At 40.2% G+C, this 23,299-nt stretch overlaps 1 protein-coding gene across 3 annotated transcripts in view; it reads right to left on the bottom strand.

Annotated features, from left to right (window-relative positions):
* MUCL1 (mucin like 1) overlaps nucleotides 1-23,299 on the bottom strand; it is a 56,006-nt gene that overhangs the window by 12,098 nt on the left and 20,609 nt on the right. The window contains exon 1 of one of the 3 annotated variants that reach the window (XM_070619617.1): nucleotides 5,538-5,682. The exons of the other annotated variants lie outside the window; for them this stretch is intronic. The gene's annotated coding sequence lies outside the window, so the exon portion shown is untranslated. Of the gene's footprint in view, nucleotides 1-5,537; nucleotides 5,683-23,299 lie in introns of those variants that run through there. 3 annotated transcript variants of the gene reach the window in all.

Raw genomic sequence — 23,299 nt, 5'->3', positions numbered from 1 at the left:
GGAGTACTCTGGTGACAGATGCATGACCTGAATCTAATTATGAGGAATTATTTTTTTTTAAACCCCAAATGAGGGTTTAAAATGAGGAAATGAGGAAAATTTTATTTTTTTCAAAAACGTCGTTAGGAATGTGTTCTTCAATTCATCAATGTCGTAAAAGATTTTTTTAAAGGAATAAAAATTGCTCCAAAACAAAAGAGACTAAGACACCAGGCAATTATATCAAATATGTGATCTTAGGCTGGATCATATACTGGAGGAATACAATGTTATAAGGAACTTCAGATCTAATAATAATATCCGATACATTTTTTAGAGGTGATAAAAGGATTGCATCAATGTTAAATTTACTAAAATTGAAAACTATACTCTGGTTATGTGAGAAAATTGTTGGTAGAAAAGATACACTAAAGTATTTCAAGGTAAAGAAATATATGTAATCAGCTGTTGGATCTGAATAAGGAGATAAACCATCTTCCCTGTGTTAGCCACATTGAGGCCACCATACCGAGGAGGTCCAAGCTGAAAAAAAACTTCATGTGCAGGCGTTCTGGTCAACAGCCCCAGCTAAGCTCAACCTGAAAGTCATCCCAGACTAAGCACAGAAATATGTTTGAAAGAGCCTCCAAATGACTTCAGCCTCCAGCCATTCAACAGCTGCAGTGTGGCCCCAGACACAGTCAAGAAGAGACAAGACGTTCCTGTGGTGCCTTACCCAAAGTCCTTCCCCACAGATTCTGCGAATGTACAAAGTTGTTGCATCACGTCCTAATATTTTGTAATGGCTTGTTATGCAAAAATAAATGATCACAATGGATTTGGCTACCACAAATGGGGGGGCTGTAGTAACAAAAACCTAAAACTGCTGGCATTGGCTTTTGGAAAAGGTCCAGGAAAAAAGATATAAGAGATTTGAGGAGCTTATTAGCCAACACCTGACAAGACTGAAGCTTGTTGCTGGGGGAAAGGAAATTGAGGTCAATGTTCTTGAAAGCTGGAGCAGAGGGAAACTTTATTACATGGTGACATAAAGTTTGGCAAAACTCTTGCCTGAAGTAATGTAGGATATAGAAATATACCTAGTGAACTGTTCAATCTGGCTAAGGACATTTCCAGGCCAAATGTCATTCAGTATTTTCTTTTAACTGCATATTACAAACAGAGACAGAGAAGATTTAAAAGGATGCTTTTCTAAGATCACAGAGATCTAGTATCTCATAGAACCTTTCAGCTAGATCCTCAGGCTCTCTGAGGATGTCATGGCTGTGTGTCACAGACCCTGCCTGTGAGAGCAGAAGGCCTCTAGGGATCATAAGAGCACTGTTCCTCAACACGGCTCAGGGGTCAGGGAAGGGTCTGTCCAGAAGAAACAATGAATTTGAATTGTCATATATCTAATAAATAAGTAGAATTCATAGTGCAACACTTCCCAGTAAGAAAACTGCAGCCACAGCTGGCTCCACCAAGACCTTCTACCTAAAATCGAGGCAAGAAAATATCAATGTGATCCAAATTCTTCCCAAATGTTGAAAACAGCAATGAAAGATTTTTCATCTAATTTTGTGACACCACTATATCCTTGATGCCAAAGCCTGAAAAAGATTTTATAAGAAAGAACAATTACAAAACCACCATTTTCTTTTTGTGTGTGTGTGTGATTTTCCTCCCTGGATCCCCCCAGTACATGGTTGTATATTTTAGTTGTGGGTCCTTCTTGTTGTGGCATGTGAGACGACACCTCAGTGTGGCCTGACAAGCAGTGCCACGTCCACGTCCAGGATCCAAACCAGCCACACACGGGGCCACCGAAGCAGAGCGTGCAAACTTAACCACTCGGCCATGGGGCCAGGCCCAAAAACCACCATTTTCATGACCATAAAAGCAACCATATAAGCAATAAATTACCAAAGCAAATCCAGTAATAAATAAAAAATATTAGACAACATGACCAAATTTAGTTTATTCTGGGAATGCAAGATAGGATTAATATTTGAAAATCCATCAATGTCAGTGTATTCGTTTCCAATTTCTTCAGAACAAATTACCACAAACTTAATGCCTTAAAGCAACACAAATTTATTCTATGTATCTGTGTGTTTACGTGTTTGTTTGTTAGTGTTTAATCTTCCACATATGAGTAGAATCATACGACATTTATCTTCCTCCATCTGATTCATTTCCCTTAGCATAATACCCTCAAGGTCCATCCGTGTTGTTGCAATGGCAAGATTTCATCTTTTTTGTAGTTGAGTACTATTCCATTATATACATATACCTCATTTTCCTTACCCATTCATACATCGATGAGAACAGATTGGTGGTTACTAGAGGGAATAGGGGGTGGGGAGAGGAAAAAACGGGTAAAAGGGCACATGTGCACGGTGACAGATGGAAACTAGACTTTTGGTGGTGAACACGATGTAGTGTATACAGAAGTCAAAATATAATGATAAATGCCTGAAACTTATATAATGTTATAAACTAACGTTATCTCAATTAAAAAAACACATACAAATTTACTATCCTGCAGTTTGGGAGGTCAGAAGTTCAAAATGGTGTCATTAGGCTAATATCAACGTGTCAACACAGACTTCTAGTGGAGAATCAACTTCCCTTTCTTTTCCACTTTCTAGGAGGCTGTTCATATTTCTTGGCTTATGGCCTCTTGCTATTCCCAATGCCAGCAACGGCTGGATGAGTCTTTCTCTTTCCACATCACTCTGACACTGACTTTTCTGCCTCCTTTTTCCACATTTGAAGGACCCTTGTTGATTACACTGGGCCTACCCAGACAATCCAGGATAATCTCCTCATTTTATGCTCATCTGATTAGCAACGTTAATTCCATCTGCAACCTTAATCTCACTTTTCCATGTAATCTAACATACACACAGGTGGAAAGGACTAGGAAATGGACATCTTTGGGGACGCTTTATTCTGTCCACTAAAGTTAGTCATCCAATTAACAGAATAAAGGAAGAAAATCAAATGATAATGTCAACTGATACATAAAAAGCACTTGATAAAATTCAATACTCATTATTTATAAAAAATTTTTAGAAAAATATAAATAGAATTGTCTTAGTCAACAGCAAAAGTCATACTAAAGGTTGAGATATTAAAAGCATTCTCTAGAGATGAAGATAGACACCATTTATATCATCATGTGCTAGAGATTCAACCAGGACAATCAGGCATGAAATGAATAAACAGAAGAGGAGTAGAAAGAAAGGCGACACTGTAATGAATTATTTATAAATGACATAATTGTGCTCATGGAACATCTAGTAGAATCTACAGGAAAACAGTGAGAATTAAAAATCAACCTTAGCCATTTCCAAGATACAAGGTGAATATACGAGTATCCATTGTATTTATATAAACCCTCAAAACACAATTCGAATTTTTAATGATACCATTTATAACAGTGATATAACTAATATATCTTCTAAAAGGTGTTCAAAACATTAATGCAGGAGCTGTGGGACATAAACTATGAAGGATAATCATGTAAATGAATACGAAAACTGAATATTATAAACATGTCATTCTCTCCATATTAATTTATAGATGTAAAGCAATAATTTTGAGTAGCCATACCAAGTTTGGAAACACAGAACAAATCAACAGATGTTCCTCCATGGAGCCAATTAAAGGAGTGATATTTCTGTTATCGCTTTTTTTCCCTTCGCACTTTCTTTCTGCAAATACACACCATTTCTCCCTCCTATATCATTCTTTTCCTTTCTCTTTTTCTCAGTTTGAAAATCCTTCTATTTCTATTGTACATGTCTCTCTGAGGATTTTTTTTGTATTCAGTTTATACACATACAGTCACGTGCCACATAATGACATTTCGGTCAAGGACAGACTACACACACGACAGTGGTGCCACAGGATTAGTATCATATAGCCTAGGTGTGTAGGACGCTCTGCCACCTAGGTTTGCATAAGTACACTCTCTGATGTTCACACAAGAGTGAAATCACCTAACAATGCATTTCCCAGAACAGATCCCTTTGTTAAGCAGCTCAAGATGGTATCTCATAACACCTTATCCCATTTCAAACTTTGCTAACATTGCTTTATTTATACAATTTTTCCAGTTAGCACAGTATTTTTAGAATTCTAAATGTTTTTCTTGGGAGCCTAGAGACAATTACGCTCCGAAGCTCTCTCTGACTCCTTGTGGACATCCATCTGATACAGGGCCAGGCTCATCCTGGAATACTTAAGAAAGCCTGCTTCCTCCTAGAATCCCTTCTGTCCTCGTACTTTCCCTGTCTGTTTGATCATCTCATTTGCTGAAGGATCCAGACTGTTTACTGTGAGGCCTCCCAGATTTCTCCCATAACGTGTCTCAGGTGCCATCAGATGTTCTGGTATTTTTCTCTGTCATCACTGTTCATCCTCAGCAAAAGTCTATAGAAAGGATTGCAGACTTCACCAAGAAGAACAACTTTTGAGGCAAGAGTAATTCCTAACTCTCTGGGAAGCTTCAGAACAGGTCCCTGCAACAGAAAGTCTGCAGTGCATCAAGTTCCAAATAGAGAATAATTTCATAGTAAGTTTAGGGAACAAATGTCCTGATTGGAAAACCACATCAATTGGCCTCATAAGAATTAATCTTCTACCCTGGGTAGGACTGGGAATTCAGTCAAGGCTGGGAATAGACGAAAACAGGATATCCTTGATACCAAAAGCCACAGCCTGAAAGAGACATTACAATATATGACAAGATGATCATTATCATGACCATAAATGCAAAAGTCCTAAATAATGCATTGTCAATTTCAATCCAGTTATAAATTTTTTTAAAAATTAGCAACACAACGAAGCTAAACTGAATTTGTTTTAGGAATACAAGATACTGGAAAATCATCAATATCAATCATCTAATTAACAGAGTAAAGGATGAAAACTGTATGATTATCTCAACAGGTGCAGAAAAATTTGGTAAAATTCAACAAACATTAATTTAAAAAACACTTAGAAAAATTTAAAAAGAACTATCTCAACCGATAGCAAAATTCTGCAAAATTATGAAACATTTAAAGCATTCTACCAAAATGAGAAAACTTCTTAGCAAGAAATAGAAATGAAAGCAGTGAAAAGATAAACATGAGGCATGTTATTCCTCATAGATCACATCGGTGAATTTATAAAACAAGCCAAAAAACCAGCCATCAAATTATCAGAATCAAAAGTAAAGTATTATAGTTGCTAGATATAAGGACAATATACAAAAATCAGTTGTATTTATATATAATAACAACAAAAAGCTAGAGATTATACGACAGTTGATATTAAGGTGGTGGAGCAATTATACAGGTGGGCCTGATCTAATCACATGAGCCTTTAAAAGAGGAGAGCTTTCTCCAGGTGATGGCAGAACAGGAAGACAGATAGGAAGCAGAAGAAGTATTCTACAAGCCTATGCTGGTTTGAACATGAAAGGGACCCTGTAACAAAGAATGCAAGGAGCCTCTCAGGGAACTGAGTGACCCACAGCTAACAGCCAGCAAGGGAACACAGACCTCTTCGGTCACAGCCACAAGGAACAGGGTTCTTCCAACAACTCGAATGAGCTTGGAAGAGGATTCTTCACAAGAGCTTCCAGGTAAGACACCGGGAGCCTGGCTTTGTGAGACCCTGAACAGAGAATTCAGTTCAGTTCAGTTCAGGGAGTTCAGTGCCATCCCAGACCTCGACCTAAAAACTATGACATCATAAATAGGTATTACATAAGCCACTAAGTCTGTGGTGATTGCTTATACAGCAAAAGAAAATGAACACAGATTTTGGCAGTGGGAAGAAAGGTGTTGCTGTAGCAAATGTCTCAAACTGTTAAGAGTAGTTTTGGAATTGGGCAGTGGGTGGAGGCTGGGAGGATTTGGAGGAGAATGAGAGAAAAAGCCTGAATTGCCTAAAGAGATTGTTGGTAGAAATAGGTATGCAAAAGAGGCAGCTGGTAAGGGCTTAAAAGAAAGTGAGGAACATGTTTTTGGCAACTGGAGGAAGAAGGAACCTTGTTATGTAGTGGCAGAAAGCTTAGTGAAATTGTCTCCTTCAGTCACGCAGAAAGCAGAATTTGTAAATGAACTTGGATACTAAGCTGAGGAGATTTCCAAGAAAAGTGTTAAAGGCACAGCCTGGTTTCTTCTGACTGCTTATACTAAAATGCAAGAGGAGAGAGAACTTGAGTGGAAAACTACTAAAATAGAAGGAACTAGGAATTAATGATTGGGAAATCTCTTGCCTATCCAGACAGCAAAAGAACTAACATTAAGAGATTGCTCCCAAAGTGGGCATGGAGAAAAAGCTGATTGTGTGGCTATACAACTCTTTGCTGAAACCTCAGAAAGATCAAAAGTTCAGAGAATTCAGTCACATAAAACTCCTTAAAAAAGTAAAAGTGTTCTTCATGGGCCTCCCTCAACTTCTCAGCAAGGGAAGAGCCTTGACCTGCACACAGCTCAGCAGAAGTCAAAGACAGAGAAGGGATTCTCTTGAAAAGATTTGTGGATGTGTCTTCTTACTGATGAAGTGGGTCCTCCTGATGTCCATGCAAGGCCTACAAGATGCATGAGAGATGTATATCAGCGGAAAGACTTCCAGCTTAGACTGAAAGGGAAAGAGAGTAAAAATGAAAGGCGGCCCAAAATTCTACTGACAAGGAAGCAGGCTGATCAAACCGATTAGCTGCAAGCACACGCTGCCTGTCATGAAAAGGGAAGGATGCCTCAGAGAGCAGAATCAGAGCCATAGCAAGGAGGATTATCCCCATGCCTAGAAACCTAGAGAGTTCAAAACCATTTCTGACCAGTGACTCCTTTTTATCTTCCAGTTTCTCGTTTTTTAAACAGAACGCTTAAGCCATTATCCTATGTCTGTCCCAATATTGTATGTTGGGAGCATATAAATTATTTCTTTATTTCACAAATCCACAGATGTAAGAGAATTGTGCCCAGGGGTTTCAGCCACACCTCATTCAGATGACTTAGAGGAAGAGATTTGGAACCTTTGAGCTGATCACATTTAGATGAGATTTAGGACTTTCAGTTGATGCTGAAATGGAATGGGACCTTTTGGAACCATGGGAGGGCGTAGGTTATTTTGCATGTGGGAGAAACAGAATCTCTGGAAGCCAGAGGGTAGACTGAGGTAGGCAGCATTTCTAAAATGATTCCCCAAAGATGACCTGCACTTGTCTCTGAAGTCTGTACAAATGATGAAGTATGACACCTGGGATTAAATTATGTTATATGGTACAGTTGACATTAACATAGGGAGATAATCTGGGCAGGCCTGCTTTAACCACTTCATCGCTTAAAAAGGAGAACTTTCTTCCTCTAGCAGCAGAAGAGAATGTCAGAAAGATTTGACACAAGAAAATTCAGCACACGGTTGCTACCTATGAAGATGAAGTGGGAAACACATAAGCAATAGAAAGTGGCTACAAGGAGCTAAGAAAAACTTCTTGCCAACAGCCAACAAGCAAATGGGGACCTCAGTCTGTAACCAATAGCAACTGAATTCTGCCAAGAACACAAATGAGCTTCAAAGAGGACCTCAGGCTCCAGGGAACAGCATGGCCAGCTGACACCTTGACTCCAGTGTTGAGAGACTCTGAACAAAGAGCCCAGAACTGCCATCCTTGACTGCTGACCTACAGAACTAGAGGATAAAAAAATTTGTCGTTTTAAGACATGAGGTTTGTAGTAATTTGTCACACAGCAACAGGGAAATTCATAGGATGAGTATCGGGAAGCTAATCACAGAGAAGAACAAAGTTACAGGAATTACACTAGATCATACAAAGATTTATTGTAAAGCTATACTAATTAAACAAAGGCAAGGATAGAGAAATGGAACAGACTAGAGGGCTCAGAACAAAATTCACAGATATAAGATGATCTAATTTGCAACAAAGCAAGGGAAATGATGAACTTTTAAACGAATATTGAAGGGAAATTTGGGTAGTCATATAAACAAAAATGCATACTGACCCCTACTGTTACTGGGCCGTAAGGGACCGGTGACCAGCAAGTGGATCCTTTTGCCCAGAACCACTCCCGCCAATAGAATGAAACCGCATTTGGAACAGCAGAGCAGAAACGTTATTCATTGATGATGAAGGGAGGAGGCAGAGCACCTGCTCTGAAACACCATCTCCCTGAAGGGAAGGTGAGCAGGGCTCTTAGGGCATGCGAAGGGTGAGGGGTCTCCAGTCACCGCTCAGGGTGGGGGCATTTGGGGCATGCGCACATCGTCCCTTCAGGCGCACGGGACCTTCTGCACACGTTTCCTTTTGCCCACGGCGCCTCATGGCCACCTCGCACCTTTCTGGTTTGGACTGGTTCTGCGGTTTGGCCGTCTGGCAATGTTCTGTCTGGATTCCTATAAGCAAACACAACTTAAAAGCAAATCATTAACATGAAAAACGTTTTAGGTGCTTCTCTGGGTGATGCTACCTCAATTCAGAAAGAAATGTATATTTATTTTCCACGGCTAGTCTAAATGTGAAAATTAAACAAATAAAATGAAATGTCTTTAGAAGATAACATAAAATAGCTTCACAGATCGACCTTTGGAAATATTTGTTGCATAGAAAAACAAAAAACTCTAATGAGGGAGTAAAGGATGCATTAGGCTATAATCAGTAAGAGAAAACTGTTTGTCCAAAGTAGAGTTCAGCACACTACAGCTCTCAAGTCAGTCGCCTGTTTTAGGTAAATTAAATTTTCTTGAAACACAGACGCATTCCTTCATCCACACGTTGTCGAGGGAGCTTCTGGCCTTTGGTACCAGAACTGAGGATGGCGACGGAACCCTTACGGCCTGCAAGCCTAGAATGTTTACTGACGGCGCCTTTTTAAGAAACAAATTGCTCATCCCTGATCCAAAGCTTCATTCAGGGAGTGAAAAGATCATCCACGGAATGAGAAAATATTTACAATAAACATAACCAACAAAGGACTAGGATGTAGGCTATAGAATAGTACTCCTAAAAAAATCAGTAAGAAAAAGACAGTCCAATAGAGGAAGTGCGACAAGCCTGGGGAAAAGACTCACAGAAAAGGAAACCCAAACAATCTATAAGTATGTAAAAAAGTGTTCAAAACGTTAGATACTAGAGAAAAGCAAGTTAAAACAATGAGATAGCACTGAACTTCGTCACAATGACTAAAACTTAAAAGACTGAGAATACCGAGTATTGGCAATGAAGGGGGAAAGCAGAAATATATGTGGAACTCATCTACATAGAAAACTATAAAACTTAAGGAGTGTAAATAAAGGAGGCCAAAATAAATTCAGAAACACCATATTCGTGAATTGGAAGATCCAGTATTCATAAGAGATCAGTCTCCCCAATTCTGCCCAAATTGAGCTACACATTCAAGCGAAACTGGTCAAAAATCTCTGAAGATTTGTGTGTGTGTAGCAAACAGTAAACTATTTTGGAAATTCATATAAAAAGGCAAAGAAGGAAGAAGAGCCAGGATATTTCTAAAGAAAATCATAAAGAGAACCTGCTCCATTTGATATCAAGACAATACAAAGCTACAATAATTAAGACAATGCAGTACTATGCGAGAGTAGAAATAGGCGAATTATGCTTTTTCTTATTTACCATAAAGGTGGCAATGCAACGCAGTCAGAAAATAACGTTTGATTGTTTTGAATAAGTGGTGCTAGGGCAATTGGATATCCATATGGAATAAAATGAAGTTTGACTCTTACATCGTTGCTCACAAAAAATAAATTTCAAGAAGATTTTAGATTTAAATGTGATGGCAAAACAGAAGAGCTTCTAGAAGATAAGAGTAGAAGAATATATTCATTACTTGAGATGGGACTTTGAGAAGGTACCAGAAACAGGATAGAGCAGGGAGGAGCAGTAAGGAGAAGCAGCTGCCAGAAGACTGTCTAAACCAGATTCCATTTGAATTTAAAGGTGACCCAGCAGGAAAAGGAAGGAAAAATGTTGAAATAACTTCATTCTCCAATTACATTTGTCATTAAAACAAAACAAATTCTCTCTGGAAATCAGCAACACAGCCCACCAGACATTACATGGCATAATGGGTGGAATAGCATATGTTATCTATTTCTATGACACTATCTTATAATTTACTTTCTTTTTTTTTTTATAATACCAATAAATAAAAAAGGAATTTGTGCTACAAATTGATATGTAAATTAAATAATACATATTGTGGCTGCTACATCATTTGAAGGAATGTAAGGCAATGTGAGTCTCTCACAAAGTGGGCAATCAGAGCTCCCAACTTGCCAGCAAAACAAAACAAAAACAAAAACCTAATTAATTAGGCCAAGGAAATGCTGTGAAAGCATATTATATCATTAAGAAGCTGGAAAAGAAAATGAAGACACACGGAAAATCTTCTAGGAAGCTAGAAGAGAAACTAAGGCATATCCTGAGAGAAGACTTCCGTGCAATTTTCGACCCTAAACTGACTATAAGCCTCAACAGCCATTGGTCCTCACTTCACACCTTCAATCCGTGTACTCTGCAAAATGTCCAGAGTTTGCTCTGCTAAGGTTTCCTTGGATGCCACTGTTATCCAGTCTTGGCAGTGATGAACTAGGGTAAAGGAAAAAATCGTATGAAAGTCGGTAGGAGTTGTGTGGACAGAGCGGTTCCCAGTAGTCACCTGAACCCTGAAGGCCGACTTTTCACTATTCTAAGCCCCAGGCTGTATTGATTTTCTTGAATTCAAGAAAGAGATGGGAGAACTTACACAACAACTCGAATCAGCCTCTACCGTGACTTTGTTAAATTAACATTTCTTAAGTAAAGCCCCAGGGTGTTGAATGGGGAGCTGTGATTCAACAAAAGACCAAAAAAGAAATTGAAATAGAGAACTTTAGTACTTAGAGGTCTTGGAGGAAGTATACAGCATGCCTCGAGGGGCCACATAAGGAGCTCAAGGCAGGGTGCAGACACAGAGAGAGCACAAGACCTGGGACAAAGCCTTGATTAGGGTCCATGGGTAGAGTGCTTTGGAGTTCCTGGGTTCATTGCCAGATTGGTCAATTCAAACCAAAAAGAGCGGGGTTTTGCTAAACTCCACAGTGGTCTTATCCAAGGGGTGCCAAAGGAAAGACTCTGGGAGGCAGAGGAGACTGTTGCTCACAAGGGCTGAGGGGGGTGGGTGTGGGGGTGTTCATATTAAGAATTTATGTTTGCTTGTGGCTTTTATCTAAGGCATGCATTTAGAGGAGGGGCTAGTGTCAGTTTAAGGTGCCTGCAGGCCTCTTGGCCACACAAAATGGATGCTGAGGAAGCAGCATCATGGAGTCATGTAGATAAACTCTCAACAGTCATCCTCTAATGCCTTGGCAATAGGTATAGCAATCACTTGTGCAGCGGATATGTTAAAGGACACGCATATTGTTTTCTGAAGCCATTGTGACACACATTTAGCCGAAGCAATAATAAAGCCTATGATGAAGACACACTGCTTGTTTGTAATCCAGTTCTTAGCCTTTGCCCCCAGGTGGATGGAGAGAGTCATAAGAACAAACCAAGGACATCAGGTTTTGTGGGAATTTGTTGAAAAATATTTTAGTTATATTATGGATGACCTGTGTCCTTTATGACATCTTCTGTAGGGTGGCTTATATGTGTCCTGAATTGTTAACGTACATGCAGCCTATAAAGAACAGACTCCATCCAGTTCAGCCAAGAGGAAATCTAGCACCAGCTGATTAGCCGTCACTATTTGTGCTAGCAAGTCATGCTGCTGTTGCATCAGATTTAGAGTATGGTGTCGTGTCTGCATGCAGTTGGCTAGGGTGGCTGTCAATTGCCGGCTGGCGTTTAATATTTGATCTCATCTTGCCAGGGCTTTAGCACCTGCTGCAATGCCTGCCAGACCAGGGGTGATAGCCAGTCTCAGAAGGATACGGATAAGAATGGCTCATTTGGAGAGTTGTCAGGAGAGTAAAGCGTACTTGGAATATTAAAAGTGACAATGTTGCAATAATAGGGGTCATGTCCCCAGATAGCTTGTGGATGGGGCAGCATCAAAGGACTTGCTCCTGGCCCCTTGAGTCAGCTCCACAGTAGAATCTGAGCTATGCAGTATTTACCGTCAGAGGCAGTCAGTATGCAAGCTGAGGACTAGCCTGAGGACAGTTGGTAGCCTTTAGAAAGTGCTGCCGAGGAGGGTTAATTATTTTGATGCCTACTCACAGGATGCCCTGTTTGGAGTCTAAATTAGGAGTTTGGTTTAAGTCAGATGAGGCTCAAGGTGTTTTGGAGGGAATTAATACAAGGGGCTGACACTAGGAAGAGCTTCAAGTAGACAGTGACATGTGGCTATAGGTCTGTCTCTGTGTGGTGACAGATCCTACATTGTTTTATTTGCAAGGCCTGGGTTACCATCTTGGAGGCTTGTATGCATATATTTGTCATGTGGCATCTGGCCCACTTGGTTGTGGTATGGGGCAGGGTCTTGGTGTACAACAGAGAAGGGCTAATGGATAAGATGTAGAGAGGAGTGGAGGAGGCAATTTTGGGCATGGAGGAGGTGCCAGAGGTGGTGGTGGGAATAACAAGGGGAGCAGAGTCTGTCGTCGATGTGTCCAGTGGGGGCAAAAGCTGTAGTCTCATACAATGAACAGTGAACACAGCAGGAAGAGGTCCCTACTCATGATGTCTAAGCAGGTCAAGCCAGGGGTGTTGCGAAGAAGTGCCTTATTGTGCCTAGTGTGGTTTAGGACATACTGTTTGGCTTGCCATAAGACGAAATGATGCCTCGTGCTGCCAGGCAGTTGGCAGGGATCTACCAACGGTTTTGCCATTACCATGGAGGTACCATAATATCCCATAACTTCATTCCTGGGTGTATACCCAAGAGCAAGAAAAACATGTTTTTGCAGTGCTGTTTCACTGTGGTTTTGATTTGCATGTCCCAAACGACTAATGAGGTGAAGCTTTTTCTCATGTGCTTTATCAGCCATTGGGATCTCTTCTTGGAGAAATTCCTATTTAGCTTTTTCCCCATTTTTCATCCACTTTTTGACTTACATTTTTCCACATTTTCTGCGTTTTAGTTCAAGCATCAAAGTTCATGAGGCAAGCAGTTCGCTATTTCAGAAAAATAGTATTCTATAGGATCCTCGGGATCGATTGACTGGAGGTATTTTTGCAACTCAGCCTCTAGGTTGACAGTCACTGGTCATTTCCTCCTGGTGGGGAGGTGATCTGGGAGGTAAGAAGGGTGGGAAATCCCAGTGCCCAGAGAGGCTGGGGCACATTGTCTCCCTCATTGTTCTCTTGGGTTGTGGCATCACTGTGTGAGGCACCTCATCTCTATCAGTAAGATCTTGGGCTGGGGTGACATCCTCTGAGGCATTGGTATACTTGGGAATGAGGGAGGCCAGCCTGGAGGAGGGTGGCTTTCCCAGGTGGAGATCCACGTAGGGTAGGAGGAGCTGGCTGGTCTTAAGTTCTGAGTCTGTGCGCTAGAGGCCTGGCTCAGGATGGAGCCACAAGCATGGGCTCCACTGCTGGTTGAGCAGATCTCAGTGAGCTCCGTCATCAGGGGTGCACCTCGCAAAGGAACGTGTGAGGCCTGTGACTAAGCTGTGTGGGTACTCCATCCATAACACATATAGATTCAGGGCACATTGATGGGCTAACGTAGGGACATTTTGTGGATGGCAGCTTTACAACCCAGAGATGGCCCCATTAAGAGTATAGTAGGATCATCAGAGCACCAACCAGCCAGCCAGATGGGCCTGATTTGCTGACTCTGGGAGGGCCATTCTGCCTGGGATATTATTTAAGGCATGGTGTAAGGAGGGAGTGACCCCTTTAAGCATTGCTTCCAATGGGCCCATTTAATGTAGAGGGAGGTGAGCTCCAGGTCAGAACCCATGCCTCATGGCATGCCAGCCAAGGCCCTTCTAACAGGACCTGCCTGCACCTGGCGCCCAGCCGTCCGGTGGAGCAGTTTGCCCCAAGGCTGATTTTGTTCCAGCACATCTCCTGGGACAGGATTAGGCCCAGGGGTCTAGTAGCAACGCTATTATCCAGACTGTCAACAATAAGAGCAGTGGCCACAACAAAGGAGAGCATTTACATTTGGCTACCTGGCTGAGGCCTCCTTCAGGGCCAGCCAAGAAAACCAGGATGACGCCTTCAATTTCACTATGAATTGGTGAAGGCAATTTTGGTATAAATGGGTCTATGTGGCAAATGAGGAAGAAAGAAAGTCAATTAGGACTCCTCTGTCGCTTGTCTTGGTAAATTTTATTCATTTATAAAAAGAAAAAAGAAAAAAGAAGTCTCTCCCTGACTTAATCATTTAAATACCACCTTCTTCATAAGGCTATTCCATCTAACTTAAGTCCTAACTGACATCTATTGGTGTAGATAAGGTGTATTATTTTCTATAGTTTATACCAGAATTTTTACTTCCTACACAGTTGCCAGGCTCAATGGGTGATAGTGGCCTAAGGGATTCCAATCTTAGATAAAAGATCTTAGATCATTTCCCTCGACTTCACTGCCATTCTATTAATATCCAACCACTTGTCTTACTTTCCCCCTAAAACTTTATTCAGTGTTATTTTACATCTTGCGAAAGCATGAATCTGGAGATCCAAGAATTGAGGACTGATTTCCAGGCTACGTGACTGACATTTCACATATAGGCTGTTAAGAGTTTAGCTAAGTTAATCTATGATGTTGCTGCCTCTGAATCCATTTTGTGTGGCCAAGCAGCCTGCAGGGACCTTGAACTGACACCAGCCCTCTCGTGCAAGGGCCTGCCTTTGTCAAAGAGTCACAGCAAATGTAAGTTCCTGATATGAACTTTGTGATAAACAGTCTCCATCGCCTCCCAGGGCCTCCCCCTCATGTGCCCCTCACATAAGACCTCTGTGCTGTTTGCCAAAACCCTCTCTTAGCTTGTGAACCCAAAGCACTCCACCCATGGACTCTAATAATGGCATGTGTCCCAGGTCCCATCCACACTCTCAGACTGCACCATGTTTTGAGCCCCCCATGTGGCCCCTTGAGGTGGCGTGCAGTGTACCTCCCCTAGAATATATGAGTAATAAATGTCTCTATTCCATTTCCTTTCTGGTCTCTTGTTGAGCTAAAGCTCACTATCCAACACCCAGGGGGGGCTCTACTTAACAAATGTTAATTTAACAAAATTATGTCAATTGGCATCAAGAACAATATGGAACCCTCATACACTACTGGTGGGAATGCAAACTGGTGTGGCCACTATGGAAAGCGGTATGGCGATTTCTCAAAAAACTGAAAATAGAAGTACCATATGACCCAGCTATCCCACTACTGGGTATTTATCCAAAGAACTTGAAATCAACAGTTCAAAGAGACTTATGCACCCCTATGTTCATTGCAGCAAAATTCACAGTAGCCAAGACATGGAAGCAACCCAAGTGTCCATTGACTAATCATTGGATAAAGAAAATGTGGTATGTATATACAATGTAATACTACTCAGCCACAAAAAAGACAAAATCATCCCATTTGTAACAACGTGAATGGACCTGGAGGGTATTATGCTAAGTGAAATAAGCCAGAAAAACACATGGACAAAGAAAATAGTTCAGTGGTTACCAAGGGAAGGGGGGTGGAGGGTGGGCACAGGGGGCGAAGGGGAGCACTTATGTGGTGACAGACAAGAAATAACGTACAACTGAAATTTCACAATAATGTAAACTATTATGAACCTCAATTTAAAAAAAATAAATTAAAAAAAGAAAGAAATTCAAAATTCCAAAATGAAAAAAAATAAAAGGAGAAGCTCAAGATGAGACATTTGACTCCTCATGGAACAGAAATTAGTCCCACCCATTCTAGACCATACATCCCTCAATACATATTCATCTCTCTCATCTCTGCCTTCATAGATAGAATGAATACGTTCTATTCAAGCATGTATGAGAGTGGTATAGAGAGAAATTCTAGAAAGGAAGAAAAGATTAAGATGATATGACCCAGATCAAGATAAAGCCTTCTACTGCCATGTTTGTCACAACTTGTGAAACAACTGAGTCCCCTGATTCCTCAGAAATTGTGAAACCCATTCAAACAAGATGGAGAAATTGATACCATCCTTGAGTGAAACAAATGAGAAAAAATCTCCCAACAATCATTCCATGTTCATTGGGACAATATCAGAGACTGATGACAATTATAAAGCCCTGGGTCTCAAACCTGAGCTGCTGACAAAAATGATTCAATACACCCCTTGCTAGAAATATGACACAACTACTAGATAACTCCACATCCCACTCATAAGTTCTTCCTCAGGAAAGAGAAGATTTTAAAAATTGGAGCCCATCTGCCAGGTGAGATTTTGACACAGTGCCTGAGGTCTATGACTAGAGCTAATGTCTTTTAAATCTGCGTCAAAATTGTCCATGTTGCAAAGGGAGGAAGAGAGATCCTCATAATATTTGTCCCAGCAGAGCACACACACCAAGGAAAGTTCACAATGCAGTGAGAGAAATTCAGGATTCATTGGGGCCTCTGCCAACAGTCATGAATCCCAAAGCAACTCTCCATGTCAGAGTGGGAAAGAAACATCAGCCTTAGAATCAGGGTTGTATATCATTATAAGAAACACAAAAATAGAAGCCTTGTTACACCTGATCTCTGTCTACCATCCCACCCTGCCAAGTGGTCCTAATGCTCATGTAACTGACCTTCCTCCCTATATCACCTTCAGAATTATATCCTGTCCTTCACTCTGGGACCAACTGCTGTCAATTCACTCAACAGCTATTTGGTCAGCCTTTCAAATAAGGTAAACAGAAAAGTCTTACATATCTTTCACTAAAACTTTCAAACCACAATATTGGTCAGCATCCCCCAGTCCTCCTGCTGATAACAATTAGTTATTAGCTCACTTTTTATATAACTTCATTTCAACAGCTTCATATTCTATAATAATGTATAACTACATAAACAGGTTATCAATGTTCAGTTATGTTTTTTAGAATCAGGAACACCCCTTGCCGTGAATTTTTCTTGGAGTTTCATTACATCACGGACTTGTCCCACAGAGAAAGGAAATATTAAAAAGGCTTGATTCCATAAATCTTTGCAGGTGAGAAGATGATGTGGAATGAGCAACACCACATACCCTACATACTGAATCACCCCCATTCATAATCAAACCCTAGCCAATTGTAGCCATATGAAGCTGACTGTTCTAGAGGAAAGTGGAGGTGGCAAAGGTTCCTTACGGAAAGGGTGTGAAGTGCGTGTTCAGACTCACCAGTAGTAGATGGGTCAGACGGGGCAGCTGTGCTTGCATCCTCCAAACAAGTAAGGACAACAAGCAGAAGGTGAAGTAAAGGCCAACTTAGAGACGCAGGGAGGAAAGGATTTGAGGATTTAACAGGGAACTCTTGGTATTCAGTGCAGGAGTTGAAGGAAAACAAGATTACAGAGAATAGAAACCCTCAACCCCCCCCCCCAAATTACAGCAAATACTTTATACTTAATCATATATTTTATCCTGAAAATAAAACTGATTACATTCCTAAACAGGATTTTATTGAGACAGAAAACAATGTTTCTGGCCAGCTTCCCTGGGTTGCAGTGGCTAAGACAGAGCTTTGAGGAAAACAAGGATTTCAGAAAAGCAAGAAAATCTCTAAGGATTTAGTCAACCCCAGTGAATTGTTAGCTAAAAAGACTGGACCAGAAATAATGAAGCTAAACCCCAAAATTACATGTGTTCTGAAGACCTATCCAGCCAGAAGGACATCTCTATCTTCTGTTCCTCCAAAGATGTTTTTACCAGGAAAGAACCTTTACTTATGAGCAAAGACCAGGAAGGCGGTAACACCCACCAGAACCATGAGTACCAAGAGCTTCATGATGGTGAGTGACAGGACAGGGAGGAGGACATGTGGCAAAGGAAAACAGAGCTTCAGTGCTCAGCAAGAGGTCAAGTGCTGACTCAGGACAAGATCCTGACACTATATAGAAAGAGCGCACCAATTGGGAGGTACCAGATTGCAATCCAGCTTGGTTAGGGCATGAACTGTTAGTGCCCAAAATAAACACAGAAGAATCCTCAACTCAGACAGAGGCCATTTGGAAAAGTCAAAGGTCACAATGATACCAACCCTGATATCAGTTTCCGTACATTAAACCCAGCATATATGGGGTTAAAACCAAAACACTCAGTCCCTGCTTACTCTCTGGCTTCCAGAATCCACTATTCTCCATGGAGACAGACACCGCCAAGGACAAGCACCTGCATTCACTATCTCCTCCCTGCCAAGGAGATACAGGCTGGTGGGAAAGCTGCTGACCAGCAATGTCATGGGCTCCCTCCTCTCTGCAAGTAGTCTCAAGGCCAAAGACAGGCTGGTGGGAAAGCTCCGACCAGCAAGGCCATATGCTCCCCCTCCCCTACCTAAGACCCCAAATAAAAACCCTTCCTTTTAGCTTTTCGGAGAGTTTGGGACTTCAGCATCAGCTGCCCTCTCTTCTTGCTCAGCACTGTGCAATAATAAAATTTCTACTTTCTTCCACTACCTCCAGTGTCAGAGATTGGCTTACTGTGAAACGGGTGAGTGAACTCACTTCAGGTTCGATATCAACCCGGCCTAGAATCTGAGACAGGTTTCAATTCAAAATTATTCCAATTAAAATATTTTCCATTCTCAATTTCTCTTCCAGGGTTTCTCTGCCTGTTTACAGTGAGTGAACTGTAATATCCTGCTATCTGATCAGCTGGAGATGCTGCCTGAACCAGCCTTCCTGATTTACTCCTGTCTGCACTGCTCCTCTCATAGAAAGATTAACCAATATGGAAAGGAAAGGTCTTAAAATTAGCAAGTGGAATTCATAGGTGGAATAATGTAGGAAATAAATGATTTGGTAGTTTAGTGTATTTTTCTGGGAATGCATGGCTGAGGGGACTTGAGTGGAAGGACCTGCTATTTTAACATTAGGAAGAGTCCATCACCATTGAGCATTAACCTGCAAAGCCATGAGGTATAAGGGCAGACATCAGTGAACAGAGAAAAAAAGTGAACATCAGTGTCCATGAGTTTTTAAGTGTGAATCATCTGGTTAACAAATAAAAGGGAAGAACAGGTAAGGATAGGTAAGGATAATGGCTTCAAGAAAGAAAGCCTATAGAACAAAGCTTACACGTAATAGTTCTTCAGGCATATAGAGATCCATGAGAATATTCATCTCTAGTATATTACTCCTATGATCATGTCTTAGTATCATACATCTTTGAGAAAAATCCTTAGCAATTAAAGCTCCCACTCACTATTGTCCCATTTCCATGTCACCCTATAAAGCACAAAAAAACTCAAAAGGCTCAGAGCCACTAGTCACTGCTGAGAGCAGGAATCCCTGCATACGTGAGTGTAACTGAACATCTACACGTAGAACAATGAGACACCTATATCTTTTTTGTGTCTCAACTCACAGAACAAAAGCAATATTGTGTATATTCCCCAAGCCAAGAAGAGAAGAATTCCTCTCTGGGAAAAAACATATATGCCCAGTATAGTGATTTACAGATACTGACAGTTGGTACACCCAATAACATAATCAGGCCCCCAATTACTCATTCTACTGTAAAGCCCTCCATTAGACAGAGCCTGCCCATACACACAGTAATTCCAAAAAATATTTTAACACTTCTTTCAAGTCATTCAAGGCATGTCTAATGTTTGGAGGGCAAAATCCTCTATAATATAAGGCAGACACAAAAAAACTAAATATAATTTGGAAAACTTATAAGATATAGATATTGTATATATCAGAATAAAATGTCCATAAAGTTCCAACTTATAGTCAGAAGACAAAGGACTATATTAAACTTCTGAAAGAAGATTAAAAGAGAACACAAGAATTTCAACAATGATGACGGAAATAAAAGACTCGAGGGAAGGGATGCAATGTCCCACCCCAGATTAAATAAAAAGACAAACAAATGGAAAATGGAAGAAAATTAGAAGAATAGTTTAAGTTATCCAACATCCTAATATAAAATATTTCTGAGAAAAATGAAGGGAGAAAATTTATCAAAGGTGTAGTACAAGGCAATCCCCCAGAAGAAGACATGAATGACCAAATAAAAAACAACCACCAAGAATCCAGAACATTCAGTGAACAAAGACCCCCATCATTAAACATGATGGCGGTAGGCAGAATTCTAAGATGGCCTCCATGATCTCCACCACATGGGGTTATGCCTATGATTAGGTTATGTCATATGGCAAATACAATGGACAACATAGCCTTGAAAGGTTACACTGTGTGGCAAGGGTGAAGGGTTTTTACACGTGTAATTAAGGTCCCAAATCAGTTGAATTTGTGTTAGTCAAAGAGGAGAATATCCTGGGTGGACATGACTTACTCAGCTCAAAGTTGTTTAAAAAAAGTCTTAGATCTTCCTTGAGCTCGTAGACACTCTAATGCTGGTCTAGAAGAAGCAACTGTGTATATGATGAGCCAAAGATGACCTCTAATACTTCTTTGCTGTTACACATCTTTCTCCCTAGCCAAGCTCATCCAACCGTCTTCCACCCTTTCTCTCTCATTGTTCAGAGATGGCCCTGTTCCCAAAAAGTTTAAGCAGCCAAGCAAAGCTGCAAAAGACTCAACAAAACAACAAAATTATCTCCAATGAAGTCAAACTCTAAGACTAGGAATCTTGCTCAGTTTTCTCTTTTTCTTCTATCTCTCTTGGAATATTCCTCTAGTTCTCTCCACTGTACCATTTCTCTTTTTTGGAATGTCAAACTATTCCTGTTTCTGTCTACACATTGCTCTGTCTTTCATATATAACTCTCATCACTTACCCCATCCCAGGGTTTACTAACTCATTTTCATTTGTTTATTTAGATATTTTCTGCATTCAGCGCAACTTTCTCAGGACACATGAAAAATTCAAGAGTCTGCTTCCTAACACCTTGGAGAAACAAGCTTCAGGAAAGAGGGCAAGGCTCAAACTAAAAAACTTAAGGGAGACTCCTGCCTCCTTCTCAACTTTTCCTCTCCTTGTACTTGCCATGTCAACCTTTGATTGTCACACGTGAAGACTACTGAGGTTTACTTTGCACACTGCCAAGTTTCCCTTCAGGAACCTGCTCAAGCACCAGTTGGCTATTCTGGCATTTTTCCTCTGGCATTGTTGTTGAACTGTTCAGCACACTTGGCAACAAAAGGAGGACAGCCGTGGCTGAGGGGAGTGGATTCTGGAGCAAATAATAATTTCTACCAAGTCATCACATGGGGCCTCAACATCATGCCTCATCCATAGATAGTCTTCACTGCTTCAAGTCCTGAGTCTGGAATGTTGTTTAGATGAGAGAGGTACACAGGAACTTAAAGAAAAACCATATAAGCAGGGCTTTAAGACTCTGTCTTGTGCCAGGTTGGGATTGTTTCAGTGAATAAAATTGTCTCAAAAAGAAAAACTAATATATCTTGTACCATGAGCTCTTTTCAGCACAATGTAAGCTGGAAAGTGGGGCTTAATTTCCCAAACCATTCCCCTTTCCTCATTTTAACAGAATACACGAAGACAGACCACACTGGTTAAGGATTTTTCAGAGAATAATACAAATAAATAAAGGGATTTGCTACAAAAGATCCAGAGTATAATACACTTATCCTAGTCAAGATTTCTATCTGTAATTGCTAAAACTCTACTATCAGGTAATGCCAGAATATTCCCTTGTTTTTCCTAATTTTACCTATTTCTTTCTTCAATACTCTTCTTGGTCTATGACAGGCAAAGTTAATACAGAGTTGACAAAAAAGAGAAGATATTTTTAATTTCTAAGGCCAACAAATGTCCAATATTTAAAATAATCAAGGAATTGCATAAAATCAACAAAATAAATACTTTTAGGGGCTGGCCCCATGGCCGAGTGGTAAAGTTCCACATGTTCTGCTTCTGCAGCCCAGGTTCATGGGTTCAAATCTCGGGCATGGACCTACTCTACTCATCAGCCATGCTGTGGAGGCATCCCACGTACAAAATAGAGGAAGATTGGCACAGATGTTAGCTCAGGGCTAATTTTCCCCAAGCAAAAAAAAATAAAAATAAAAAAGAGGAAGTTTGGCAACAGATGTTAGCTCAGGGCAAATATTCCTCATGAAAAAAAAGTAAAATAAAACCCTTTTTTTTAATAGAAAAAAATGGGCAAAGGATACGAACAGGCAACTCACAAAAAAAGGAACCAAAAAAACTAATCAGCAAATGACAAGATGCTTGAAAGTACTAACAAATGCTGATTAAGTCCAACAAGAGTTACCACTATACATCTATTAAATTTGAGAAAAATTAGAAAGATTCCCCAACTATTGACAATTGTGAATACAGTCTCTGTGAACTACCATTTAGGAAGACATTTGGGACATGTTTTCAGTTTCCTTTAATAAACACCCAGAAATAGAATTGCCAGGTTAGAGGATAAATATAGATATTCTTAAAATACTGCCAAGCACTTTTCCAAAGTGGTTGTTCCATTTTACACTCCCACCAGCAATGTATGAGAATTGTGGCTGATCCACATCCTTGCCAACATTTGTTGTCACACTTTTTCATTTTAATCGCTCTAGTGGATGTGTGGTTGAGCTTCTCTTTCATAATATTGATATTTATCAAGCACCATTTGTTGAAGCAATTTTTTATTCCCTCATTGAATTGTTTGGCTAACTTTTCAAAAATTCTTTGAGCCCATGTGTGTAGCTCTATTTCTGAACTCTGTTCTTTTCCATTACTCAGCTTTCCATCTTTGTGCCAAAACCACATTGCACTGATTGCTGTATCATTGTAGTAAGTCAGGAATGAGATACAGTATCTGTCCCAGTTTTATTAACCTTCTTCAAGATTTCTTTGCCTATTCTAAGTCCTTTAGCATTCCAAATACATTGTAAAACATCTTATCAGTTTTTAGGGGAGAAAAATTCCAGGGATTTTTATTGGTATTGCATTGAATTTACAGATGAATTTGGGTAAAATTGATATCTTACCAATGAGTCATACAATCCCTGAACACGATATCTCCATTTAATTATATCTTCTTGAATTTCTGTTAGTAATGTTTCATACTTTTCAGAGTATAAATTTGCATAACTTTTGTTAAACTTATATCAAATATTTGATGTGTTTTGATCCTATTGTGAATGGCATTTTTTTATTTTACTCTCTACTTATTCATTGCTGGGATATAGGAATAAAATTTTTATACTAATTTTGTCTGAGGCCTTGCTAAATCACTTTATTAC

The sequence above is a fragment of the Equus przewalskii genome, chromosome 5 (assembly GCF_037783145.1).
Source record: "Equus przewalskii isolate Varuska chromosome 5, EquPr2, whole genome shotgun sequence".
Classification (NCBI taxonomy): Eukaryota; Metazoa; Chordata; class Mammalia; order Perissodactyla; family Equidae; genus Equus; species Equus przewalskii.
This window is presented reverse-complemented; position numbering and strand designations above follow the sequence as displayed.